This window comes from Cetorhinus maximus, unplaced genomic scaffold, assembly GCF_964194155.1.
Source record: "Cetorhinus maximus unplaced genomic scaffold, sCetMax3.hap1.1 HAP1_SCAFFOLD_2307, whole genome shotgun sequence".
Lineage (NCBI taxonomy): Eukaryota > Metazoa > Chordata > Chondrichthyes > Lamniformes > Cetorhinidae > Cetorhinus > Cetorhinus maximus.
Window position 1 is genome coordinate 43305 of NW_027598246.1, and position 6733 is coordinate 50037.

Sequence of the window (6733 nt, forward strand, 5' to 3'; positions counted from 1 at the left end):
CGGGAGAGAGAAGAGGGGGGAAAAAGAGGGGGTAGGGGGAAAGAGAGGAGGAGGGAGGGACAGCAGGCTTCCGAGGGGAAAATGAGGCAGCAGGAGGAGGAGTTGGGGAGGAGAAGAGGGCGAGGGCAGAGAGGGAGAGAGGAGGAGGAAAAGGTAGGAGGAGGGAGACAGGGGAGGAGGAGAGAGAGGAGGACGGGAAAGGGGGAAAAGAGGAGGAGGGAGAAAGGAGCAGGGAGAGAGGGGAAGAGGGGGAAAGAGAGGAGGAAGGAGAAAGGAGGAGGGAGTCAGGAGGAAGGAGACAGGAGGTGGAAGACAAGAGAGAGAGAGAGGGAGAGGAAGACAGGAAGAGGGGGAGAGAGAGAGAACGGTAGGGGGACAAAGGAGGAGGCAGAGACAGTGCAGAGAGGGGGAGGGAGAGAGGGGGAAGGAGATAGACAGGAGGAGGAAGAGAGAGGATGAGGGAGAGAGAAGGAGGAAGCAACGGTCCCCGAGAGGACACAGCAGGAGCAGGGAAGTGGAGGGAGGAGTGATGAAAGGGAGAAGAGGGGGTCCTCCTCCCTCCACTTCCCTGCTCCTGCTGTGTCCTCTCGGGGACCGTTGCTTCCTCCTTCTCTCTCCCTCATCCTCTCTCTTCCTCCTCCTGTCTATCTCCTTCCCCCTCTCTCCCTCCCCCTCTCTGCACTGTCTCTGCCTCCTCCTTTGTCCCCCTTTCACTCATGATAAAGGCTGCATTTTTACAGGGGGGAGAAGTTTCAAAGGGAAGTTTTTTTTTTTGAAACCGCCCAAAGAAGCCGGGGGATGTAGAAGGAAAGCTATGGAAATTGAACAAGTGTGTTATTGGGTTGAATGATGCATCAAGGGTTTGGTATTTTTCTGTGAGGTCTGTCCTGTTGAAAACCGGCTGCATTCAGTTAAAGGCAGACCCCGCGATGTTCTACGGGTACCATAAGGAGAAACTAGCTGGGATCTTTACCATGCACGTTGATGATTTCCTGTGGGGAGGCTCTGTAGAATTTGAACAATGGGTAATCGAAGATAAAGAAGGGATTCCGGGTCGGAAGTCAGGCTTCTGGGGCCTTTAAATACGTAGGTTTAGACATTAAGCAGAGCAAGTTAGGAGTGACATTGAATCAACAATCTTATCTAGGAAATGTTAATCATATCTCAATAACTCGTGGCAGATCCTCACAATAAGAGGATCCTGCTTCCAAGGAAGAAACGGAACGGTTGAGAAGTTTGACTGGGCAGTTGAACTGGTTGTGCACTCAGACTAGGTCTGACGCTAGTTAATGATGGGTTGGAGCTGAGTGCCACGATGAAACATGCTACAGTTGAGCAAGTCCGGAGAGCAAATGAAACATTCTTTTTAAAAAATTAAATTCGGAGAGATGTGCGCTCAAGTTTCCAGCCTTGGGTGATCCAGAAGGTATGAGGTGGATCATTTTTTGGCGATGTTTCACATGCCGATATCTTCCAGATGGGTTCTCTAGCACAGCAGGGTTTATCATATTCTTGGTGGGGGGGGAAGAATGATACATTTTGCCCACTGGCTTGGGAGGCCAAGACAATAAAAACAGGGGAGTGCAAAGCACCTTAGCCGCTGAAACACTGGCCTTGGTAGAGCCATTTGATATGGGAGTTTAATTGTCCAATATATTGACAGAAGTATTATTTATGTGGGAAAGGTTTGCCCATGAAGTGTTATGTTGATAACCAGTCTCTTTGGGATGGTGTTCAGTCCACGAGAAGTGTCACTGAAAAAAGGCTAAGAATAGACCGAGCCAGCATGAAAGAAACATTAGAGAGGAGAGAGACCTACCTCTCAGAGACAAGTCACCAACTATCAGACTGTTTAACGAAGTGTCTGCTCTAAGAAATTATTAAACGTGTTGGAAGAGGGATGTCTCAATTTATAATGATGCAATGAAAAACAAACCCTTTTTTTTTGTTTTATAAGTGTTTGTTTATGTGGTAAAAGAAATACGGGAACTATAGATGTGGAAATAGGTGACGTTATTTCCTTCTGTTTGTTTAATAAAAATGTTCTTTAAGTTTTAAATCAAAGAAAAGAGGGGAATCTGTCGATATGACAATCGCCTTGTTAAAGACAATTACTAGTTAAACAGGTGATGGGCATTGATGATCCTGTCTAAACAGAATAAAAGGATCCAGCTGGGACACTGTGTGTGAAAGCGACTGAGAGGTCAGGAGCACTGAGGAGCTGTTGTGAAAATAAACCAGCTGGAACCAAATAGACCGGCCTGGATTAGTTCATCCACCACAACCTCTTCATGAGAGAAACAGCAGACACCCCCCCGCCACAACAACAGCAGACACACCCCCACCACTCTCCTCGCAACCACCCCCACCCCCCACCCCCCAACCACACCCACCCCCCCCCACAACAACAGCAGACACCCCCCCCACCCACAACCACAGCAGACACACCCCCCACCCACAACCACAGCAGACACACCCCCCCCACCCACAACCACAGCAGACACACCCCCCTCACCCACAGCAGACACACCCCCCCCACCCACAGCAGACACACCTCCCGCCCCCACAATGACAGCAGACACACCCCCCGCCCCCACAATGACAGCAGACACACCCCCCGCCCCCACAATGACAGCAGACACACCCCCCGCCCCCACAATGACAGCAGACACACCCCCCGCCCCCACAATGACAGCAGACACACCCCCCCCACCCACAACCACAGCAGACACACCCCCCGCCCCCACAATGACAGCAGACACACCCCCCGCCCCCACAATGACAGCAGACACACCCCCCGCCCCCACAATGACAGCAGACACACCTGTGTAAGGACGGAGTTCCAGTGTATGAACTGCCCCTTGTCACACAGGAGGAGCCTCTCACTGTCCGTTCACCCTCTGGGGTCTGTGGTCAAATCCAGAGGGGCTGAATGGATCCTCATTCTAATGGGAAACTGGGTGGGACACTGGCCTCCCCCCTGAATTACCCGGATCAAGGACTCCTCTCCCTCTCTGGGTTTATAGTGAGATTTGTCTCACTGACCTTTTCAGACAGTCTGTCTCACTCCGACAGTCACGTGTCACTCTCCCTCCACCCAACTTGTTACCCCAGATCCTCTTTCTCACCTGGACAAGGAATCTTTGTGTTGCAGAAAGTGTCCTTGATTCCACTCCCAGGACACTTGGCACCACCGTGCTTCGGGGCTGGATGGTCACATTGCCTCCTTAGCTGAGCTTTCCCAATACCACACGATGTGGAACATGCTGACAATTCAGACCAGGGTCCCCAGTTCCCGGGAACTGGAGAGACTTAGACAGAGACAGAGAGAGAGAGGTGAAGGTAAATGAGAGATAGCAACCCAGTCCTGAATCCTCACAGTCTCACTGACACAGACAATCCCATAGCCTGCACTGTGGGCCCTTCCCCTGGTGTCCCCTGCACCGTGGGCCCTTCCCCTGGTGTCCCCTGCACCATGGGCCCTTCCCCTGGTGTCCCCTGCACCGTGGGCCCTTCCCCTGGTGTCCCCTGCACCGTGGGCCCTTCCCCTGGTGTCCCCTGCACCGTGGACCCTTCCCCTGGTGTCCCCTGCACCGTGGGCCCTTCCCCTGGTGTCCCCTGCACCGTGGGGCCTGTGGTCTGTTCCCAGAATTAATCAGTAAATTTGCTGCTACTCACCAGGACAGAAAGGTAAGAATTCACATGGGCCGGTTTCTGTATTGGACCCAGGACATGGTTTCCCCGGTGGAGAGTGAGAGGGTGCTGGGCTGCTGCAAACTCGAGTTCGCTTTCGAATTGGAATAATTTGGGTTCTTCCCTTTGACAACTTTGTCCACACGAACCCCAATTTCCCCAGGACGACCAGGGCCCGTGTGCTGTCAAAGACAACGGTGGGTCAGAGCAATTCAATAGACAACAGCAGGATAAACAGGGAGACTCTCCCCAGCATCTGTACAGACATACTGTACAAAATACAGGCATAGGGCCCAGAGCCAAACAAAAAATACAGTCAAATCCCAGGCGAGAGTGGGAGACAGGGAACAAGTGACAAGACAGAGAGAGCGAGAGCGAGCGAGAGAGCGAGCGAGAGAGCGAGCGAGCGAGAGAGCGAGCGAGAGAGAGAGCGAGCGAGAGAGAGAGCGAGCGAGCGAGAGAGCGAGCGAGCGAGAGAGCGAGCGAGAGAGCGCGAGAGCGCGAGAGAGCGCGAGAGCGCGAGAGAGCGCGAGAGAGCGCGAGAGAGCGCGAGAGAGCGCGAGAGAGCGCGAGAGCGCGAGAGAGCGCGAGAGAGCGCGAGAGAGCGCGAGAGAGCGAAAGAGAGCGAAAGAGAGCGAGAGAGAGAGAGAGAGAGAGCGAGAGAGCGAGCGACAGCGAGAGAGGGGGAGAGGGGGGAGAGAGGGGGAGGGAGAAAGGAAGACACAGGGAAAGAAATAGGCAGAGGGAAAGAGTCACAGAGAGAAGGGAGACAGATGAAAGCTCATACTCACTGGGGCAGATCTGGTTGGTATCACAGGCCTCAAAGTCATATTCAGGTCCAGGACACTGACCCCCACAGGAAGGGGGGGGCTCTGAGCAGCTGCGGCGTCTCTCCTGCTGGCCAGTGGCACAAGTGACTGAACAGGAGGTCCAGGAAGACCACAAACTCCATCCACCATTAACTAGAACATAGAACAGAGATAAGACCACTTTGGAACGCAGCCCCGAAACGCAGCCCCGAAACGCAGCCCCGAAACGCAGGCCTGACTGCCAAGAAACGCAGACCTGACTGCCAGCCCAGATATACAGGCCCGACTGCCAGCCCCGATCAATGGGTCACTCCGTTTCAGCTGGCCTCTCACCAACCCATTTCCTTGGTGCTGTTAACCCTCACCCACCATCCTCAGTTAATCTCAGCCCCATTACTCACCCGCACAACATGCCTGGTCCACGCAGAATCGTGTCATCGCCGACACAATTCCTACTCCCGGTGCAAAGTCTCCATCGCTGCTGCTCGCCCTCGCCACAGCTCATTGAACACGCTGACCACTGGGACCAGTTTGTCCACGGCGCTGTTTGTCAACGTCATAACCGCACTGTTCTGATGCAAAGGGAACAATCACATTTTCCATTCACACTCAGACAATCCCAAATACTCCTCTAGATACAATGGAGGAGAGAATTTCACAACCACACAGAACCTGCTGGGAAACTGCAGCAATTAAAACCATTCCCACTGTCCCCATCAAACGCTCCCAGGACAGGTACAGCACGGGGTTAGATACAGAGTAAAGCTCCCTCTACACCGTCCCCATCAAACACTCCCAGGACAGGTACAGCACGGGGTTAGATACAGAGTAAAGCTCCCTCTACACCGTCCCCATCAAACACTCCCAGGGCAGGTACAGCACAGGGTTAGATATAGAGTAAAGCTCCCTCTACACCGTCCCCATCAAACACTCCCAGGACAGGTACAGCACGGGGTTAGATACAGAGTAAAGCTCCCTGTACACCGTCCCCATCAAACACTCCCAGGACAGGTACAGCACAGGAATTTTGATCAATAGAATAATGGAGGAAAGATGGGTGCAGGAGATGGTTGAAAGAAGGGATAATGGGTGGAGAGTAGTGTGTGTGACTCACCGACAGTAATGTGAGGTCCCACTTGATTCCCTCTGATAGCAGTAGTTTGTATTCAGACAGCAATCCTCTTCTTCAATGTCGTGCCCAATCAGATCAGTGCAGATTCCTGTCATTCTATCCACTCCACTGAAACAGCTCACCTTCCCTGCCTCTGACACAGGACAGTTTATTAAAGCAGGTTCCCTGTGCTTTCCCACTGACACCCGGGGAGCTCCCTAACAGACTGGCTCAATGCAGGGAGAATAAACCCATTGCCAGGGCGCAGTTTGTGGTTAACCTCTCAAGCCTGACCATACACTGACCGTGCGCTGTCTGGACACAGATACAGACAGCGACCGGGTGATCGCTGTCTGGACACAGGTACAGGCGGCACCTGGTCGCTGTCTGGACACAGGTACAGGCGGCACCTGGTCGCTGTCTGGACACAGGTACAGGCGGCACCTGGTCGCTGTCTGGACACAGGTACAGGCGGCACCTGGTCGCTGTCTGGACACAGGTACAGGTGGCACCTGGTCGCTGTCTGGACACAGGTACAGACAGAGTCTGGGCAATCATTGTCTCAGGCAGACTCTCTCTCTCTTTCTCTCTCGGATTATTTCTGGACCTACATTGAAGGTCAGGAACACATTGAACATTCTGTACACTGATACCTGTGGGTGTAGTGAAGAGACAGAGGGTGCTGATGACCAACAGGATCCTGTTGTTCATGTCAGAGCCTGTGGACTAGCCTCTCAGCCCGACTAGTGATTGTGAAGACACTGTAAGACGCGATCCAAAGCAGAATCTTTGGTCCGAAGAAGTGTCCGTGAGCTCATTGACCTGGAGAGCCAGATGAGTGAGCCTGATTGCTCAATGTTCAATCTGGCAGCCTGTTACATCAGTGCTGGGAAAAGTGATCATCAGAGCTCACCCATTGTGGGACATGTTCCTGTAACAACCCACTATCAGCCACCCCCATTCCCCCTGAGCAGACAGCAATGGGCTAATGAGAGATAGTCTCATACTCCTGTCTCTCTCTTCCCTACATGATGTGTGGCTGAGAGCAGGAAGGCAGAAAGCGAGGAGCACAGATGGTAAATATTAATCATACTATGAGCAGGAAAGGATGGGGATGGGG